Raw genomic sequence first — 21298 nt, 5'->3', positions numbered from 1 at the left:
CTAAAGAATGTCAAAAGTTGCAAAGCAACTGACTTTAAAGGCGTACTCAAAATCATGTCTTCTGACCCAATGTTAATATTCTTTGTCTTCACAGTGCAGTAGTATCCTATTCTGTCAGTAGTATTCTATTCAGGACCTTCCTGGTACACTGCTTGGCATGCACCTCACAGCCAGGAACACATAGAATTATGAAGAATTCATAGTTGCAAGGGACTATTGAGTCAGTCATTATTTATAACATTATTTATATATGTCACTTTAAGACATCACTTTACCTTATTTTGCCCAGTTTAAGGATAAAGAAACTAAGGCACGGAAGTGTCATTAGACTCTACCTCTGCTGAAGTAAAAAGTTTAACAAGCCATAGGCTATGTTTTGACCTCCATATATGTGGGAGAAAAGGATGACTTAACAATGCTGTTGTGAAGAAAATTCACAAGTAGTTTGCTTTCAAAAGTTGAAGTATCTGTTTAAACTTAATACCAGGACCATGTAAATGGGTAAGGCAACCAACCAGTATTATAGTCTTATTAGAGATTGCAAATTCACAAGACATAGCAACAATCTATAAAGTTCAGATACTATATCCTTTATTAATGTATAACATTTGCAAGGACATTATCTGCCTTTTTCATTGAAAGGGAGAAGGGAACACTTTTTTTACCCTTTTATCTTGCTAAATTTAACTTTGAGTGGCTAATTTCAAGGCTATTCTTGGAATTTCATTGGGTTATCAATTAGAGGAAAATATAAACAGGCTCAAGAAGCTCATACATTACAAGATGGAAAGAAAAATGTCATTATCAGCAATGGGATATGAAAGATACAATATTTTGCTTCTGCAGCTTGCACTGGACTTTAGGGACAAGTTATATATATTCCTGGGGGGGGAAGCAAAACTCTAATAATCAAAATTCATTAAGTGTCACTGGGTCATGTAGAATTCATTTGTAAACAATTTACACTAGAAAGTTCAAACAAGGGAAAAAAATCCCCCAGGAAGAAAACTGGGGATGGGGGTCTTTCTCTGCTCTTAGTTGTTCTTCATAGATGAGGGATTCATGTAATAGTCACCTTACTAATCAGGACAGACCATTACAAAATTATTCTGCCATACAGACTATAAACTTTTCCTAAATTGTAAACCCTTTTATAAAAGTACCACATAACCATGTATTAAAAAAAAAAAAAAACTCTTATAAGATAGTTTGGGTTCTTCCTTCTTTGGGACAGGTTTTGAACTAAATCTGCATTTACCAAGTGTGTTTTACAGAATGCTGAAACAACAAAATTGTAATAGGTTGCTACTGTAATAGGTTCCTTAGTGTCAGGTCTCTTCATTGAAGAACTTCTCAAAAACAGCATTTTTCATGTGCAGTGGGAATCTCCTACAGGAAGATAACATAAATAGTTTTCCTAAATATTTCTGACCACCAAACCCTTACATAAGGAGTACTTCACAGTACACCAGAGGTGGGAAGTGCTTAGGTAGATATTTTTATAGTTCCCATAATGGACTGTTTCCCACGTCCTTGCCTACACAGAAACTGAAGCTGGACTTGTACAATGTTCTAAGATTATGGGCGCCATCTAGTGTTTGTGTAATGGCTAAACACATTGCATGGCAATGGGCAAATGGAGATTACCCAGCTACATTGTGGAGATTTATTTATTCCAGGCCTCCCCCTTGTCCCCACCAGAGCTGCAGTACTAAGGTAGTTAAGACATTGAAAGATAAAAGAAAATCATCACTTTAGGCTACATTCCATACATGTATTGTGAGTGATCTTTTCTCTAATTTCCCTTTTATGTATTCTATTTTTCAGGGATTTGTTGTAGAAAGAAATCCAATAATTGAACAGTCTTCTTGAGGTATTCATGGAGGAGAATTTAGGGCATTCAGCAGGCAAGCACAGTAACTAGTGCAGTAGCCTCCTCAGGCATTCTTCCTGCAGAGGGAAAGATAGAAATGCTTGTGTTATTTATTACAATGCTTTGTTATGGAAAAAAATGTGGAATAGAACACGTAGAAGCAATACGCCTAGAAAGATTCTTTCCTGTCTCTCCAAGCAATTTGAGTTTATTCATTTCTCAAGAGTCTAAGGAGATCATCCCAGCTGCATTATTAAGTCCAAAGTCCTTCTTGGTGGACTTAATGTGTTTAACTAAGTGTGTTCCAAGATGCATTTTGGGGAGTATGTGTTGCTGGAGTGGAAATGCTACAGTTATTGATGTGAAGGTGCCACAGGAAATTGAATTTTCAAATTAGAATTTAAACCTGCGTCATTGGTTTACAAATAGTAAGAGTGAGTCATAGCTCACATGGGTGTTGCAATGATTTCAGGTTTGCTTTCTCAGGTTACCTTCAGGTTTAGAGCCATGCACTAGGAAAGGATTTATTTGCAAACATTCACTATTCAGTTATTCAAATGAAATGTGAGCACTATATACACTATTCACCACCTTGGGGGCTCTAATAAGGTCTTCCCTATATAGTAATATCAGAGGACAACTCTAAATCCCTTTTGATATTGTGGCTGAATTACATCCTCCTCCCCCAACTCAAAAAAATATTGATGTCCCAAATTCAATTCTCTGAAATGGTTGTCTTGAGGCCTGCAAACTCCATCCCTTCCATTAATGTGCTGTATCTGCCATGTCCTTCCTCTCCAGCTCTTGCTCCCAATCCCATGGAGGAACCTGGCTTTCATAGTTTGCGGTGCTAAGGGTTTCTGCTTAAGTGATTAGTTGGTTCTCAGTGGTACTAGAACCAGCATCCCTAGGGTACCAGACAGGATCTGAACCCTGTGTAGGGTCCACCTCCACAGGTCTGTGCAACTTTTTCACCTTGTCCCCCAAAATATAGAACCGTAAATCAGAAATCCTACCAAATCTCTCCTTCTTAGTTCCTTCATCTTCTCTCCTTTCACCCTAAAACTTGGACTCACCCAAACTCCAACAAAATCCTCTCCCTGCCCCTCAGGAACTGGTCTCATTCCCAGTTTTAGTCAGCCATGACCAAGACAGCATTTCTTTTCTCCTAACTCTACCTCCTCTGCCTTCTTCCCTAAAATAAAAACAACAAGACTCAGAGACCTACACTAGCTGACATAACTTTGTATATTTCTAAACTCCAATAATTCAACATTTACATTCAGACTAAGGATAATTTCAGTTTCCTCCAAGAAAATGGGTCTATATGTCCTTTCTATACAACTTGGTAATCCAAAATCCTACCTTAAACTTTGCTCAAAGAAAAAAGAAAATAGTATTTTCAAAGGGAATACTAAACATTCTTAACTTAAAATGCATTGACAACATGAGTTGTCACCCTTTATGAGTCTCCACCCTTCCCTGTTCTTCCTAAGATTTCAAAAATGTTGAGGTTCTATGTCAGCTAGGGCACCCTGTTGTTAAACAACATTGAAGTGAAGTATAATCAAGTGAGACTGGTGCTGTTTTTGAAAAGATAAAAACTTCTTTTGTCAACTCTAAGCAGTTAAATTCAGGTTTCTGTTCCAGAAACCATAAGGAGGCTGCCTCTAACTCTGCAAATCAGTGTACTTGACCCGGGTGTCTGCTCTGCTAAACCCACTGTTATCTAGACACACTGGCTCTTCAATCTGTGGCATTTTCAGTCTGTGGCTTTTGCAGAGCCCACTTAGCCATCTCTCTACCTTACTGAATTTGTCTTCTTGCCCAACTCAGAGCCTATAGTTCCTTGACCATGGGACAACCTCAAATAAAAACAAAAATGGGTAATGAAAAGTCTCCAGGGCAGAGATTTCCTCAACCTCAGCTTCAGAGTCCCATATGTAGGCATCTGGAAAATCCAAGAGTGTGGTACCAGCATATAGTAGGGGCCTTCTTGCTGCCTTGTAACATGGCAGAGGGCAAAACTTGGTGAGACAGCAAACATGAAAGCCCCATTGATTCTTCTTCTCATAAAGCCGCAATCTCAATACCTTCTCTAACCCTAATTACCTCCCAAAGGCCCCATTACTATGTGTACTTAGAGACTGTTTCTAGCGAATGTGATTTAAATGCATTCAAATCACAGCAGCCTGGCTATGTCTCAAGGGTCCTTTATTTCTATTGATTGCCGATTGCATGAAAACTCCTCTTGTCACATACCTTCCAGGCTTTAAAGAGAACAAGCCTTTAAAAATAGCATATTTGATCATGTCCTTTCTCCCCCTTTCTTAAAAAAAAAAAAAAAAAACAAAAAAAAACCACTTTCAATGACCTTCGGTTCTTAAAGTCTAAACTTTTAACATGGCCTATAAGGATTTGTAGGGTCTGGCCTTGTCTTGCCTGGATGGCCTCGTCTACACTCCTCCAGCCACCATAGCTTTTTCTTAACCTCCTGTCAGGGGTGTTATTCAAAATATGTGACACCTTGGCCAATCTTGGTACCAGTCCAAATAACGAATGTATATCATGCCTACACATAGCTACAGAGTTGTGGGGAGTAGGAAACTTCCAGGCAGTCACCATCATGGGCCACTTGGAAAGGCTCTGGAAGCACTTATTTGCTGGCAAACCATACAAAAGTGTTTCATTGTCATAACAAAAGAAATTTCCATATTGTTGCCTAAAGACTGAGCAGCTACCTTTCCCCTGTGTGCCAAGTTCTCTGTCAAGTGTCCTATGCGTGTACTAAACCTCCTCTAAAATCCTTCTCAATTGAGGTGAATAGGGACCTTCTATTATCTAAAAGGGACCATAGAACTCATGGATTGTTCACATTTCACTTAGGAAACATCCCCTTTGTCTGATGTAGAATCTAACAGAAAAACATAAATTATCATCAAATGGAACATTTTTTGGAAATTTTGCTTTAAACTTATCTCCAGAAAAAAATTCTGCAGGAAAATTTTGAGAGGAACATTTTTACCTTAAAATCCTGTTTGCAGAGTTCAGCAGCATCTGCTATGTGTCCAAATTACCAGGCAGTGAGGACATGACATTTTCAAATGAGCATACAGCCTTATGAAGGGAGACAAACACATAAATATAGTATTTCCAATATAACACGGAAATGCTAACAGGAAGTTGCTGGGCCCACAGCAACTTATTATCCCAGCCTGGAGTATGGGAAGACTTCTGGAGGAGAAGCTGTCCAGCAAAAAAGGCCTGAAGGAAGCAGAAACAGAGAATTAGAGGAAAAAAATGTATCATATTAACTAAATACCTACTTAGTACCAAGCATTGTGCTGGATATTGCACAATGATTTCACTGCATTTTTCCCCAACAACCTTGTTGGCTTGATGGCTCTGGGAAATTAAATAATTTGCTCAAAATCACACCACTTTGTTTTATTCTCTCAAACAGCCAATTTGTTATCAAAATTAGTAATAAATTCCCCAAACCCAAATAGCACCTTATCTGCTTATCACCTTATCAGTTATTGAATGATAGAACTCCAAGAAGCCTTCCCTGAGGGTAAGGGAAACCTCTTAGAAGTTTTGTTCTGAATTTTTCCCTAAAATGTTCATTTTTTGTAAGTTGTCTGTTTCATCTATGATCCAACCTATTGCCTTCATTATCCAGTTTAAGTATTTTTTTGGTAGAGAGATACCAAAAAACTTAAAAGGGAATGACTAAATGAAGATGAGTGAGTTGTATCCCAGGGGTAGCATTTTTCACTGGAAAAAAAAAGCTTTTTCTATAGCTTATTTCTTTACAGAATAAAAGCAATGCTAGGACTCACTTGTACATCAGTGAACTAGTAAAAAAGAAAACACCCCCTTCCTTAGTTCCTTGACCCACATTATTTTCTGCTTCAGCAGAAACCATCTCTAGGGATTCTTTCTATTGGAAACATTCACTCTCTTATCCTGACCGTCCAAAATATAAGTCAAATCACCCTGAAGACAGCCATCAGAGTCGGGACTCTTCAGCCCTGATCCAGGGCTAACTTGTTACATATGAAATCTAACAACCTAGTATTATTACATGCAACCTAGTACTATTACATGATAGTGAGGATAATCTACTATTTCTGAATAGTACTTCCTCAATTACAGAGCGATTTTACATTTCCATTCTTAAGGCAACTCTGAAATAGGTGGAGAATGCACTATTATTACAATACCAACTTTTCATTAAAAAAAAAAAAAGTCTCAAAGACTGGGGTTGTGGCTTACAATCCCAGTGGTAGAGTGCTTGCGTAGCATGTATGAGGCACTGAGTTTGATGCTCAGTACCACATTAAAAAATGAGTAAATAAAATAAAGCTATTTTAAAAAATAAGTCTCGGGTACATACAAATTGGTAATATTAAACATAGACCTGAGTATTTAGCTACTCTTTTCTTATATTTTTTTTCCAGTTATTTTCATAAACTTTGGCGTAGACCTAGAATTCCAATGAAATGCAATAAATAGCACACAGGGCCTGGGGTTGTTCCCTACAGGTCCACAAGATGGCAGTAAAAGATTTTGCATAGAACTGCATGCACCCGTTTTTGTACAGTCAGTTGTCTTTGAGTCCAAGTATTAAAACTGGGCAGATATTTAAAATACAATCCAGTAAATGAAAGGAAGATTAAAATTCGAAAGTAGCATTTGTTACTTTATTGGTTGCTTTTTTAAAAAAAAATATGTGGGAATCTCATTTTTAAACAAAATACTAGATATCAGCCAGGAGTCCCAAGAGACACAATTGCTTGAGAAAGTTCAAAATAAAACGTGTTGCTTCTTTGGAGCAGGAGATTACCTGTTCTCCTGCTTGAAGGAAGAAGAGAGAGGAGTCAATGAAAGGTGAATAGTTAATCTTGCATATAATTAATTTTTTTCTCATTTCTCTATGTTCCAACTTTCCTGGTGGAACAACAATGTTGTGAAACAAATTACAGAACTATATTTATTGCCTAGATCTCTCAGGTCTGGTGTACAACATAAAGTGCACTAAACTATAGCCATTTTTAATATATTTTTCATTATTCTTCTTCCTATTTTATGCTAGGATTCAGAAGGATGTCAACTATTCTTTTCTTTCTTTGGTCGGACTCAGAGCAGGAATTGTCTTAGTGATGGGGACCACGACCAGTAGACATGTGTGGTCATGAGTCACTTGTCCCTGGAATTAAGAACATTTCTATATCTAACATAAATATAACTGTGTATTCCTTAACACCTCAACTGTGTGTAGCCGACAGGTCTTAAGCCTTGAAAAGATGGTAGCGGACTTTCATCATCAACATATTAAAAAAAATAAAATTGAGTATCAGATATTTCCAATTTTAAAGTTCTTTGGCCCCTCTTCTCCCATGCTGCCTGATTTCTCTCTCTTTCCCCTTGTCTAATATTATCTTCATTTCATAGTCATTTCTTATTGTGAAAGATTACAACTCTCAGTTTTGCTTACCTAAAAGAGACTTTATGTTTGTCTTGGTAGCTCATCATGTTTTTTCTCCTCTGAGAAGAGTTCTGACACAAACTATTAAGGTAACATATCTTTTTTTTTTTTTCCTTCCTGACATCTATTAAAACCTTCTGTTAGGAAATAAGATAGCCACTCTGTTCCTTTATTCATTTATTTGTCCACCCTTCTCTGTCTGTGACAGCCTTGATAGAGCCTTCAAGCCATACTCTAGTTTGGAGCACACTGATGTCTAAACCAGTGGTGGTATCCCCAAGCTGCTTGTGGTCTATGAGGAACACGTGAGTCCATCCACACAGGACTGTACCAGAAAGAAAGTGGAGAGGAAAGGCAGTTCCTCAGAGGAGGACAGACTTCACCAGGTGATGTGAAGAGGATCCATGCTCTCCTTAGTAACGGAGAGAACATTCTAGAATCTTCCTGCAAGCCTAATATGAGCTCTCTTTTCATCAGGCCATATAAGAGGAGCACAAAGTCCAATGCAGATGTAGAAGGCAGGGATGCTCAAGATGTAGAAACAGTCTCACCCAGTAAGATGTGAGGTACAGAAGACAAGTCAGGCCTCTGAATCCCAGGCCAAGGAATTCCAACACTGGACTAGGGCAGGAAAGCCAACAGGTTCCAGGGGCAGCCAGCCAGGGACTCGGTACATCCCCAGCAAAGTCCTAACTTTCTTCCTTCTCTGCAAAGTGAACTCAGTCTCTAGAGTTCCTCCAGCTCTAGCATTCTAGGAATGCATGTGTGTGAGAGAACTTTGACAAAAAATAGACACTGACAAATTTTTAAAATTAATTTTATGACTAAATACTATATTAGTTATAACTAAACATATGTTATGAGTGATCTTAAGATTTCCCTTTGAATAAGGAAAGTTTAAAAAATGTAAACTAAAATTGAAGGTAAACTTCCATTTGGTTATAATTTAATCATTAGAGTAAAATCTAAATGCCTCCATATAACTTTATTTTGTCCAGTCTCACCTCTAAAATTCCTTCTATCTTCTTCATCATCTAACCATATTTAGTCTTACTTCCTTTTCTTAAAACACTCTCTCCACCCACCTTCTGCTCCTAAACAACTGTCTTCCTTTGTCCTTGAGGTCTCAGGTTGTTACACTCTATCACTCATCGTCCTCCCACCCTGCTCATCTACAGGGAAACACTTCCAGTTTGGCTAACCCTCTTAAGACACTTGCATACATGGTACGGCATGTACCTATCAGAACACTTACCATGTTCATCATAAATCCATGTTTGATTTCCCTTAGTAGGTTGTAATACAGGAAAATCTTTTAAATATTGTCCACCTAACATATAGTGGATATTCTAAATATAAATATATTGAATATGTAAAGCAAGATTATTTAAGTCACTAGATTTTGAATGAAAACCTCTTAAAAGAACACATAGCCAAAATGCATGGTAATTCTATAACTATATTATTCTAGCACTTGGTTTGCTTTTTAATGGTTACCAACTGAAAAGAATGTGTGTATCCTTACAATTTTTGGTGAATATCTTTAAATTTGTGCCGAACATCACATGCAAAAAAAAAAAGTAAAAATATGTAGTCGTATCTTTAGCAAACACTAGAGGGCAGTGAAAGCAAACTTAACATCCCTTGGAAGGAAAAGAATTGTAAAAAAAAAAAATTCTGATTTAAATCTGTATGTATAATCTTATGTTTGTGATGGTTATAGGCTCTGTCGCCTGTAGTTTCTATGATTAGGGGTTTAGCAGTTATAATTACCTTTCTAGTGTGGAAGTAAAACCAAGATTATCTATGACAATAACATCGCCGAATATTGCAAGCATTATCTTTTATAAACCTCCTACAACACTACCAGGGAATTTTACCCATTTTCCAATGAAAACATTGAGATTTGGAGGCATTAAGTTAGTAGGTAGCCAAAAAAATCAAAATGCTGGCATGCACCTATAAAGACTTATTAACTATTTACATCTACCAGGCATACAAAATTCTGTACTAAGACCAAGAGTCTGGGAGAATAGAGGTCCCAAAATTGTTTGCACCAGTTTAGAATGGATACATACAGCAGCAGCTCCTTAAAAGAAGATTTTATGGTTTTAGATGACCACAGGTAGTGTTACGGTTTGGATGTGAGTTGTCCCCTAAAAGCTCATGTGTGAGACAGTGCAAGAAGATTTAGAGGAGAAATGATTGGAGTATAAAAGTCTTAATCCACTCATAAAATTAATCCCTTTTAGGGGATTAACTGAGTGGCAACTGAAGTTGTAGGATATGGCTGGAGGAGATGGGAATTGGAGGTGTGGCTTTAGGGTATATAATTCTATCTGGCAAGTGGAGACTCTCTCTCTGCTTCCAGTTGGTCATATGAGTTGCTTCCCTCTGCCACACTCTTCTTCTGTGATGTTCTGCCTCACCTTGAGCCCTGAGGAATGGAGCCACCCTTCTATGGATGTAGATCTCTGAAACTGTGAGCCCCTGAATAAACTTTTTCTCCTCTAAAATTGTCCTGACTAACAATTTTAAAAAGTTTCTGACCATGTAGTTCAGAAACTTTTTGAGCTTTTTGGATTTGGTGGGAGGAATTTTGAGATGCGTAGCAGTGCCGGCTGGAAATGCTTTAAATTGTTGTAATCTGAGCTTAATGGCTGATTCTGATGGGAGGTCAGAAGACTAGAATGCCAATAGGACTATGGATAATGAAGACAGAGCTCAAGTGGGTGTAGAGGAATAGGAAGACACTATCAGTAAATGGACTAGAGGCCATTTGTGTTATATTCTGGCTGAGAAGTTATCTACATTTTGCCCATGTCCTGAGACTTTCTGTGAGGCTGCTTTGAAAAGTAATGGACTTCTTAATCTGGTGGAGGAAATTTCTAGACAACAGAGTATTCAGGCAGGGATATGGATAGTGCTGGCAGCTTTCAGACAAATTTATTGTGATAATCAGGAGCACAAAGCAGAGCAGCAAAATTTGAAAAACTTGGACTTGAAAGATAGAAGTAAAACTAGGGCTAAGGAAGTTGCAGTTGTTAAAGACATTACTGTCACTAAAGAAATCCTGAAGACTTTGCCCAGAGATAATAAGAAAGATGGCTTGAGAGCATCTCAAGAGCTGGCAAGACTACATCCACCTCAGTCTCAAGGGAGTAAAAGTGAAAATTCTCTTAAGAGACCAGTGGGGCATCCGTCTTTCACAAGGGAACCTAGGAAGGTTTTTCAACATGCTTCAGCTATCCAAGCACTCAGATCTGCTGCTGCCAGGGTCCCTGGAAGCTTGGCTACTACTTAAGATGATGGCAGACCTTGGCATCAGCCTCATGATGGTGGTTCTGCAGGAATTCAGGGTGCTGGAATTAGGGGGTTGTGGAGGCTTCCACCAAGGATTCAAAGGAAGGCCTTGGAGGCCAGGCAAAGTGGGGTTGGAGTCCCTATGAGTAGTCTCTGAAAGGGCAAAAGCAGGAGATGTGAGAAAATAAACAAGCCAAAGCTGCAGTGGAGACCCCCGAGATTAAAAAATGCCAGTGACATGGGAGATCATCCTAGGAAAGCTTCAGGAATCAAACGGAGACTGTAACCAACAAGGCCACAGGCGTGGAGCTAGACAAGCCCTTTGAAAAGACCATCACTGTGTCATGTACTCCTGATACCAGACATGGAGCTACAGGACAGGTTTGCCCATGTAAGTGTTGGTCTTGCTTTGGTCCCATCCCTTTTTTTCTATGCCCCTATTTTTGTGAATGGAAATGTTCATTCTGTACCTTTATATATTGGATACTTTTGATTTTTACGGGAACTCATGATACAAGCTTGCCCTGAGTCCCAGAGGACGCTTTGGACTTGAACTTTTGGGCAATCTTGGAACTGATGATACTATGAGGACTCTTGAAGATGACTAAATGTATTTTGCATTTAGTTAGACTTGCATTACATACTAAAAATACAAAACTAATGATTCTAAATATTTGAAGAGAATCCATGTTTGTAAAACTTGAACTCCAGGATTCACAAAAGGTCATGAACTTTTGGGACACAGGAGTGGAGCATTATGGTTTGCATGTGAGTTGTCCCCCAATGCTTACATGTGAGACAATGTAAGAAGGTTTAGAGGGAAAACAATTGGGTAATAAAAACCTTAATTCAGTCATTGTATTAATTCCCGATTGGGAATGAACTGAGTGGTAACTGAAAGCAGGTAGGGTGTGGCTAGAGGAGATGGGTCTCTGGGGACGTTGCCTTGGGGTGTATGTCTTATGTCTAGTGAGTGGAGTCTCTCTGCTTCCTGATCCATCATGTGAGCTGCTTCCTTCCGCCATACTTTTTGGCCATGATGGATCTGGCTGTCTATGGACCGAGACCTCTGAAACTGTGAGCCCTTAAATAAACTTTTCCTCTTTTACAATTGCTCTGACAGAGTCTTTAAGTACCAGCAGCAAAAAGCTGACTGAAACAGGTAGCTATCTGATGAGGCTGCCAAAATGTTTACCTTGAAACTCTTTATGAAAATGGAGTCCCAGAACATGAAGGAAAGACATCCTTCTGAATTTCACACAGGCTAGAACCTCTTAAGGATTACATATGACATTTTATTTGCTGCACTTTTATAGAGGAATCAAGAAGCCAAAGACTAGGATGAAGGTTCCTGGACGTGGTGTATTAGACATGAGAAGGAAATTGAGAGGTCTTGAAGAGGGAAAGATGAAGATAAGGGGAGGAAGAGTTAGAACTAGACACAGTTATGCTTAAACTTATTGTTCTAGAGTAAGAATGAATTGGACTTGGATTACATACTAAAAATTCAAATCTAATAATTCTAAATATTTGAAGAGAATTCATGTTTGTAAAACTTGAACTTCAGGATTCACAAAAGGATAGCCCTTTGCTGGTAGAGTCCGAGTAGACATCAGAAGCACCTTTTCCAGGCCCCTGGGAAGTCTGCACAAGCTGGTCACAACCTTGCAACCTAGCTGCAGTAGCTAGGGTAGGTGAGTGTATTAAATGTCCAAATGGCTTCTTCCCATGTTCCCCAACAAGGTCAGCCTGCCACATGAACACTGTGTTCCTCTTTTCTCTTCCTCTCCTCACCTCTTGAATGAGCAACAGGAGCCGGGCAGCAGGATTCCTGGTGCCAGCCCCGAAGTGAACTCTGTGGAAGGAACCCTCCTTGGCCTGTGAAGGTTGTGTGTCTCCACCAAGGGGGTGCACATCCTGTGCAGAGGTGGCTGGCTCTTCACCCTGGTTTGCAGGATAATGACTGTCAAACTTGAACATACTGAGCATTGTGCTTCAGAGGAGGCCCATTCATCACAGTAATATCTCCATCATAGGAACTGGATGGGTTGGCATGTCCCATGCAATTACCATCTTATCGAACAGACTTTGTGCCTGTCAGTGACAGCAAATTGAAAAGTGAGATGATGAATCTGAACCATGGAAGTCTTTTCTTGAAAATGCCAAATATTGTTTCCAGCAGAGATTACCTTGTCACTGCAACCTCCAACCTAGTGATTATCACAGTAGGTGCACACCAGGACAAAGGAAAAACATTCTTTAGTCAAGCAAAATGTAGACATCGACAAATTAATGACTTCTAATATTACCCAATACAGCCCCTCTTGTAAACTGAGTATTGTTTCCAATCCAGTTGATAGCTTAACTTACGGAACCTGCAAGATGAGGTCATTTCCCAAAGCCTGTGTTACTGAAGTGCCTGAAGTCTGGATGTCATTCACTTCTGTTTGGGCAGAGGCTTGATGTCCACTTACCACTATCAAGGGTGAACAGTTGGAAAGCCCAGAGACTCTGAGTGTTTCTGTGTGAATTAACATTGCTGCTGGATCTTGAAGGATCTGAACTCAGACATAGGAGATGATAAAGATCCCAAACAGTAGAAAAATGTCCATGAAGAAGTGATGGCTAATGCCAATGAGATCACTAAAATGAAAGGTTATATACTTCTCAATTCATTGGCCTCTCTCTGGCTGATTTAACAGATTTTTTTTAAAGAATCTTTAGAGGGTACATTCAGTTTCCACCCTCATTAAAGACTTCTATGAAATAAATGAAATATTTCTAGTGTTCCTTGTATCCTGACAGAGAATGGCATAACAGACCTTTTAAAGGTGCAGTTGACCCGTGAATAGAAGGCCTATTTGAAAAGAACACAGAAACATTTGGAAAATTCAGAAGGAGCTCAAGCTTAAAAGCTGCTTATGTAATGGAAAAGGGGTATTTATGGGATTGTACATGTCAAATTTTTTTGAATAAACTCAAATTCCTAAAAGTTGGAAACAGGAAAGGGGCTTATGCCTGCCCTGTTTATTCAGCCCTCCAGCTATTATTTGCACCACATGCTAAATGATGCTCAATTTTTAGCAGTTACTAGGTGATTACATCAAAGTAGAATCTTCAGTTTCTCAGATTCTCAGATGTACCAATACTTGTATGTGTGTCTGTGTATTTTATATATATATATATATATATATAATAGAGATGTTTATTGTATCATAGAAATTATGAATCTTTTTTTAAAATTCTGAATCTTATAAGTATATACTTTTCTGCCTGGCTTTTTCTCACTACATTTTTTTTACTATAAAGTAAATTATTGCTTGTTTTACAATGTAAAAGTAAAAGTACATACACCAAAAACTAAAAATAAAAAAGAGTGAGTCTGAATCCTCACTCTGTCACCTGTAATTGTGAATTTGGGCAATTAATTTAATGTCTCTGTGTTTCAGTTTCCTCATCAATAAATAAAATAATGACTATGTCTACTTATAGGGCTATTATGAGGATGAATCAAGGTGATCCTTGTAGTGCTTAGTATAGCATTTGACACATGGGTGTGGCCAATGCTGACTGTTGTTGTCCTGCCTCTGCAAGGCCTTTCTGTAGAAATTAATGTAGACTCATCTGTGATGCCCTAGAAAGTGCCATCAGAATCAAAAAAGGCACTGTTAATAGTAAGTCTGTGAATCTGACAGGTTTGGTTTCAGGTCCTGTTTCTACCACGTAATGCTTAGTGATCTCAAACAAGTCACTGAGGCTCACCCAGTTACCATGTCCCATGTGAGGGTCCACTTGCCATAGTTTCTGTCTGTACTCAGCACTACAGTTTCCATTGTATGCTCCATTATAGGCACTCCAGGAAGAGCCAGCTGACAATCTATAGGTATTCAGAAGCCTTCCTGCAAGGGTTGAAATCTTTTATTAGATCTCAGATGGCCCTATAATAAGTTTTTGTTTCTATTCTTGAACATATGGAAATCAAATTTGTCCTCACTTTCAAATTGCCTTCATCTGATGTTCCTCAAATGGACATTCATTTCCCTTTGAATAGCATTTGGCCTTTAATGTTAACTAGATTCTTTTATTTCCCAAAGAGAAAGAAAGAGGAAAAAGGGGTGATTTGGGAATCAGAGAGGGTTTTGAACCCTGCTTCATACTAACTAGACAAGAGGCTGTTGGAGAAGTTCTCTGCTTCCCTGAATGGAGTCTTGTCATCTATATGGAACCAATGAATCTTGCCTCAGAAAACTGTTAGGAGGTTTAAATGAGCCCTGGGGTAGGAAGTGCTCACCTTGGTTCCTGAAATATCAAGTGGTCCGGCCTTCTTTGGGTAGTATTACCAGCAGCCCTGGTGTTCACAGATCTGTGAGTTAGCCTCAACTCTAAGAGCAATATAGCCTGACCTCTTAGTGACATTGTGCAGCTCCTGCCAAGTGAAAGCTGACTTCAAGTGCATTGTCCACACTTGCAGCAGTGAACTATTCCTTCTCATATCCGTAGCATCCAGGGGTCTGGAGTCCTCATGTTTTTTCTGCTCTCCCTCAATGAAAGAAATCAGATGAAGCAGTTCACCCTGAACTCAAATGTCAGGAAGGAGGCAAGCAGCTTTCCAAATACCTATATTCAGACTTTATAGTACTGAATACCAATAAGACCAAATAAACAAATTTGAAATGCTGGAATCATATCATTATATGATCATATAATAATACGATTCCCAGGAACTCTTAAGAGGAAAGAATTTTTAAAACAGTAGAGTGCTTTATAGTATTGTTTATTTTTACATTTCAAAGGTGACTACATGAGGCTTTGTTCTCCTCACTTTTATTGATCCCAGTACATGGCACAGCCCCTGGCACATTATAGGAGTTCTATAACATGGAATGCATGGTTTTGAAGTGTAGTCAGATGTACAAGTATACTTCTTAGCCCACATTACTAAATGTAAACAACAAACCCTTTACAAAACAAGTAGAGAGAGTAGGAAGAAATAGCAGTATAGCAGTTTGCTTTAGTGTTAAGGAGGAAAAGAAGGTTTTTCTAGAAAATGTCAGGCAAATGAGCAGAATCATAGAAAAAGTAAGAATAGAATTGGGCTTCCCAAGGCCTGGGTGCAGCATGGCATGAGCTAACAAGAAGGAGGGTCCCCAGCCCCTAAAGAGCACAGGTGGAGGTTTGAAGGCCACTAGTGAAGGGTGCAGATGGCAAGCTCTTCCAGGGAAAAGCTGGCTGTAGAAACTTAGACCCCAGCATGCATTTCCTATATTCGTTTTAGTTTCCTTTAAACACTTTGGACACATCCTCTCCTACAATCCTCTCACATTTTCACCATGTACTCCTAATCCTCTGCTCTCCTACATGTAAAGTGGGGGAAAATGGATCCCTCTTTCTGTCTCTATTATACTAATTTTCTCTAATCTTTTGCTCAGTAGTATGTCACAGAACAGGTTCCAGCTCATTAGTTGACAACTTTAATGTTGTTCTCTTAAAATAGTCAAAGATTTGCTCTTTTCCTTAATAGCCAACAATAAATAGGAATTTAATGTCCCTTTCCCAATTTCCTGAGGCTAAAATTTTCACATTAAACTCATATTTCACTCTTCTAAAACTACTCTGGAAAGAACCAGCCAGACTTATTTTATGATTTCTTTCTTAATCTAAAAAGCAAATGCCAGGAATTTTATACATTAGACATATTTTTAAGCTGGGAAATACCCCCCAAAATAAAATTTTTAAAAATATACCTTGTGATTCACATTTAAAAATATAAAATTGAAAATTTCTGTCAGTGGTATTAGGTTGAGCCATATAGTTATTTTTCTGGGTCAAGACAATTGTGAATTTTGTAAACCTAATACAGATTTATATTTATTTTTATCTGGTATCTGTAGAGTCCTCACAGATATGTTGACCCTAGAACTCTTGGGTAGGGGTACAGCCATAGAGGACCGTATGAAAGGAGTCTCTAGAGGGTTTAGACCAAAAAAGCAACCTTAATTGGTTATTTTAAAAGAATTTTTAAACAAAACAGAAATCTTAAGAGCAATGTTTACCATTCCTTGAGTAGGGTTTATATGCATCATTTACTCAGTCCTCAATATAGCCTTCAGCCCTTTTGAATAATTTTCATTATTAATTATTCAAAATTATTATTTATTAATTATTAATTTTGAATAATTATTATTTATAATTATAATTATTAATTATAATTAATGATTATTAACTAATAATTCCTATTATTAATTCATAGAGTTAAGACTTCAATCTAAATTCTACATAAAAAATATTCTTTCTTTTCTATTAAACTGACCCTTTGATTTCTTTAAAAATAAAGAAAAAGAAAAAACAACAATTCTTTGAAATGCAATACCAGTTGTCATCAGCACTTGATATTGCATATTGATTGAGTTCTTTGCATAGAAATTTTTATTTTCTAGAATTAGGTCTTTGAGATGAAATCCTAGGAAGTAGGAGGCCTTCTTATTGACCATAAGCTTCTCAAGAACACTACTGGCATAGAACCTTAGATATAGTAAATCTCAAATAGATGCTTCTAGAATTAGTGATTGGATAAATAAATGATTTTTACAATGGGAGTTGGTACATAGCTCTTTGCAAAATCAAACATCCTATGGTATATATGTATTTTTAACCACAAGATTAAATCACAGAAATGTAATTTTAAACAGAAATTTAGAGATCCCCTTTCACAAGATTTTTATTTCATAAATGAAGGAACTAAAGCACAGTGTTGTAGAGCTAAGTGGTGACAGAAACTAGAGCCCCATCACTGAGCAATTTTTCTTTTCTTTCCGTTGTTGTTGTTGTAGTCGTCATCGTCCTCCTCCTCCTCCTCCTCCTCCTCCTTCTTCTTCGATATGCATGACAGGGAAGTGTATTTTGACATACTATACATACATGGAGTAAAACTTATTCTAATTAGGATCCCATTCTTGTGGTTGTACATGATGTGGAGTTTCACTGTGGTGTATTCATATATGAACATCAGAAACTCATGTCCAATTCATTCTACTGACTTTTCTATTCCCATTCCCCCTCCCTTCCCTTCATTCCCCTTTGTCTAATCCAATGAACTTATATTCTTCCCCACTGAACATTCTTGAGAATATACCTATCCCTGGATTCTGCCACCTACCAGGACATAAAGGGCTAATCTAAAATAGTTATCCTAAATTATTTATACTTAAACATAATATATAGAGAGAAGATATAAAATATGCACATAAATAAAGAATTGCAACACTATCTTTAAAAAAATGGTTACTTGATTTTACTGCATACAGCATTTAATATAGATTTTCATTAACTAGGAATTTCTAGATGTCAAGAGAATAATAAATACAAAATTTTGCTTTGAAAACCATATCCATTCACTAACCCTCAAGTGAATTAGTGCTCTAAAAAGAAATATACATGGTCAGATACTCACAAGCAAAAAATAATAATTTTTAAAAAGCTGAATATATATAACAAGCATTTTTCACACATATTTCCTAGAAAATACATTGTAAATTACATAATTTTTTTGGTGTTTTAGGCACATTTATTCTTGGTCTCCTATTCATCCAAAAAGCCATACTTTTTCTGGTTTACCTCATTTACCTCACTTTCTCGTTATACCCCACATAGAAGAGAAGCAATATTTAGAAATAATGTATTCCCTGCAAATGGGAAATATGCATGCATAATCATCTTTCATCTAATAGTCACTGTTTTCATGTATCTCCAAATATAGCTTTCCCCCTAAATTCTTCTTCGGCCTGTACTTTTTATCTAAAGTCTATAATAAAATCTTAACAACACAAAGATTTTTTTTTTTATGCTTTTAAGAGGGTACAAGATGCTAGCATAGGATGGATGAGAAATGGAAGTTACAATTGAGATGATGTAAACCTTGAGCTATGCATGTACCCAAAAACCCTAAGTTGAACTGCTGCTATACAAGGGACAAGGGGCAGATGGGAAGCAAACTTGGAGTCTAGAACCTTCAGCTTAGAATGATGACAAGAACCAGGTTGAACATTCAGTGAATGCTTTGATATACAGTATGGCTCTACATTAGGCAGAAACAAATGAATTTTTAAAAAAATGTTTTAAAGCAGCTCCAGGGCCCTATAAATCCTAGGGAGCTTTCCAAGAACCCTAGATTAAAAAAGGAAGGAAGGAAGGAAGGAAGGAAGGAAGGAAGGAAGGAAGGAAGGAAGGAAGGAAGGAAGGAAGGAAGGAAGGAAGGAAGGAAGGAAGGAAATTAAGGCTTATTTTTCACTCAGAGTCACAGAGCATTACATATGAACAAGACTGCCTAAGATAGCATTTCAAAGTGCTAGCATGGATAATTGTGCAATTTCAGTTTTTTCAGGAGCAAACATCTCTGGTTTACCTGTGTTTGACAGCTAACCTGGCATTTTAGTTGCATTGATAATGGAATTATAAAACTTTTATTTTTTACTAGTTTAGTTTTGAAGTTCTCATAGCAAGTCAGTTTAGGCGTCAAATGGGCAATACAATTACAGAAATTAAATGGTAAATAAAGCCAGTCCTAGATTGTCCTTCCAAAAAAAAAAAAAACAAGAAAAATCAACTAGAGAAAAGAGGATGCATGAAGAAAGTGGAGGCAGATGGACCAGAGGGAAGGGGTAGGAGAATGGCAAAGAGAGATCAGCAGCAGGAGGAGGGAATAGAGACAGCTCAGCCGCAGAGGAAAGGTAAGGAAAAAGGAAGTGAAGGAACTGTAGTCACAGATGCAAAGAGACAAACCAGGAGACCATCACAGAGGTGAGACCCCGAGTGGGGGAAATGGAGGAGCAGGGAAGGGGGAGAAGAGAAACTATTTGAAAATGAAGGAATCCTACCTTTGCATGGCACTGTATGTGCTAACTTTTCCAGGTGGTAGGTGTTTGCAAAGTAGCAAACTGCAGGAGGAAGCTGCATGCAATGCTGAATCAAAACGGTGAAAAAGAAAGAATGGAGATTTTTTTTTTTTAAATCCAGAATGACATCCCAGTACCAATAATAGCAAGGGCTACTCATGTATATTTTATTCTGATGCTGGCAACGGTTAATGCAGTAGATGGAGCTTGAGGGTTCCAGGTTCCGGGTTTCACACAGCTTCCAGTGCTTGCCTGTGCTTTATTGACTTAATGCTTGTCATTCTCACAAGATGTGGCAGAGCCTGCAGTCAGCCTTTCACAGAACTGACCTCAGTGTAGAGTGAAGTACAGTTCAAGGAGGGAGCCAGCCAAGGAGGTGCTGAACTTGGTCCCAGTTACTAAAAGGGTTGAAGCTGATTAAGATGCTCTGGGGATTCTTGTGCTCTCTGTAATGGTCAAAGTGGCAGAGCTGCTGAGAGGAGCTGGCCCCTTCACTGGCCAGTTGGATCTGCAGGAGTTAGTCCCTAGAGACTGGACTGCAGTATACCTGGAGAGGGGTGTGTTTATGGGATTCGAAAGGCAGACTTACCCGCAGAGAAGAGAGGCACTAGCCAGTGCACTTTGACTATTAAAAGGTATTCTTTCATAATATTGTGGGGAAGGGGATGTGCTTGGAGGGAGGAGTCAATTCATAGCATCATTGGTGGCTGCCAGAGACAAGTGTGTCACCTGCAGACTCCAGGCAGGAAGCAGGAGGTAATAGAAGAGGACAGCATAGTGTGAGAAAGGGTTGTCTGAATGTTATGCAGACAGGAGCTCTGTTAGTTTAGAAGCATTTAGCCTTTCTGTGCCTCAGTTTCCTTATTTCATAAGTTGATCTTAGCAAAATTCTTGAGGGAATTAGCAATCACAAGCCTGCCACAAAATCCTCTTGCTTAATATTTCACTGCCAGTATTAACTTGATTAGTAACCTTCCACCTTTAAATTTCTAGTCATAGACAGTTTGAAGAAAGCTATTGGGCTATACATCTTCCTGCTTTATTAGCACTCTTTTCTTTCTGGGTCTGCTCATTCTCTTTTTTCCTTTTCCCCAACATTTACTGAGCATTTATTTTGTGCTGGAAACTGATTTCTTGATAATGTTCTCTAATTAAAGTATTGTGTCTTCGCAGCTCTGTGGATATCCGGAGCTCCGGCAACTAACCATGGAAACTCAGACTTTGCTGGGGAGTTGTTTTCTGTAGGGAGCAGCGTTCTGTGCACTAAATTTGGAGGGCTGAAGGAAGGGAATTGGTTAGTAATTAGAAGAGATTTAAATGACTGAAAATATCTCCCTGCCTATGTAAATGGAAAAATTTCTGATGCTTACAATACCCCCTTGGGACTGATGTTAAAATACTGAGCACAGCCTTGGCTGCTGTATAAAGTCCCGATACATGCTTGAAAGAATGGATGAAGTGATGAAGGAGAAGTAATTCCAGGGAATAGTCATTTTTCCTCACTCTTCTGATTTCGCCTTTTCTGGAGACTTTAAAAATGGTTTTGTTGTTTCCTCTGATTTTTCCCAGTGTCCAGAAAGTTTTTATAAAATCACTGGCTCTTAGAGCTACATGGTGTGTGATCCACCTAAATTTCCAAAAGTTGATCTATCCAAAAATGGCAGCTGCAACATAGAAAGCTCTGCTCTTTAGGGAAAGCCGGACACCTCTTTTGCAGGTTCCTGCGTATCACTTCCATTA

General features: G+C 38.3%; 1 protein-coding gene, 1 long non-coding RNA gene and 1 pseudogene across 26 annotated transcripts in view; 2 read left to right on the top strand and 1 right to left on the bottom strand.

Moving 5' to 3' along the window:
* The window catches only part of Dlg2 (discs large MAGUK scaffold protein 2), a 1969681-nt gene that overhangs the window by 1615627 nt on the left and 332756 nt on the right, over positions 1-21298 (top strand). The window lies entirely within an intron of this gene.
* LOC120889667 (uncharacterized) lies at positions 632-20205 on the bottom strand. The gene is made up of 3 exons (XR_013437816.1): positions 19541-20205; positions 4899-5137; positions 632-1950 (listed from the first exon to the last, which is right to left on the bottom strand). It is a non-coding gene; the product is annotated as an uncharacterized LOC120889667 (long non-coding RNA).
* Positions 8790-14016, top strand: LOC144377149 (L-lactate dehydrogenase A-like 6A; annotated as a pseudogene).

Source organism: Ictidomys tridecemlineatus, chromosome 4, assembly GCF_052094955.1.
Source record: "Ictidomys tridecemlineatus isolate mIctTri1 chromosome 4, mIctTri1.hap1, whole genome shotgun sequence".
NCBI lineage: Eukaryota > Metazoa > Chordata > Mammalia > Rodentia > Sciuridae > Ictidomys > Ictidomys tridecemlineatus.
Note: the sequence above shows the minus strand (reverse complement) of the source record. Positions and strands in the feature narration are given on the sequence as shown.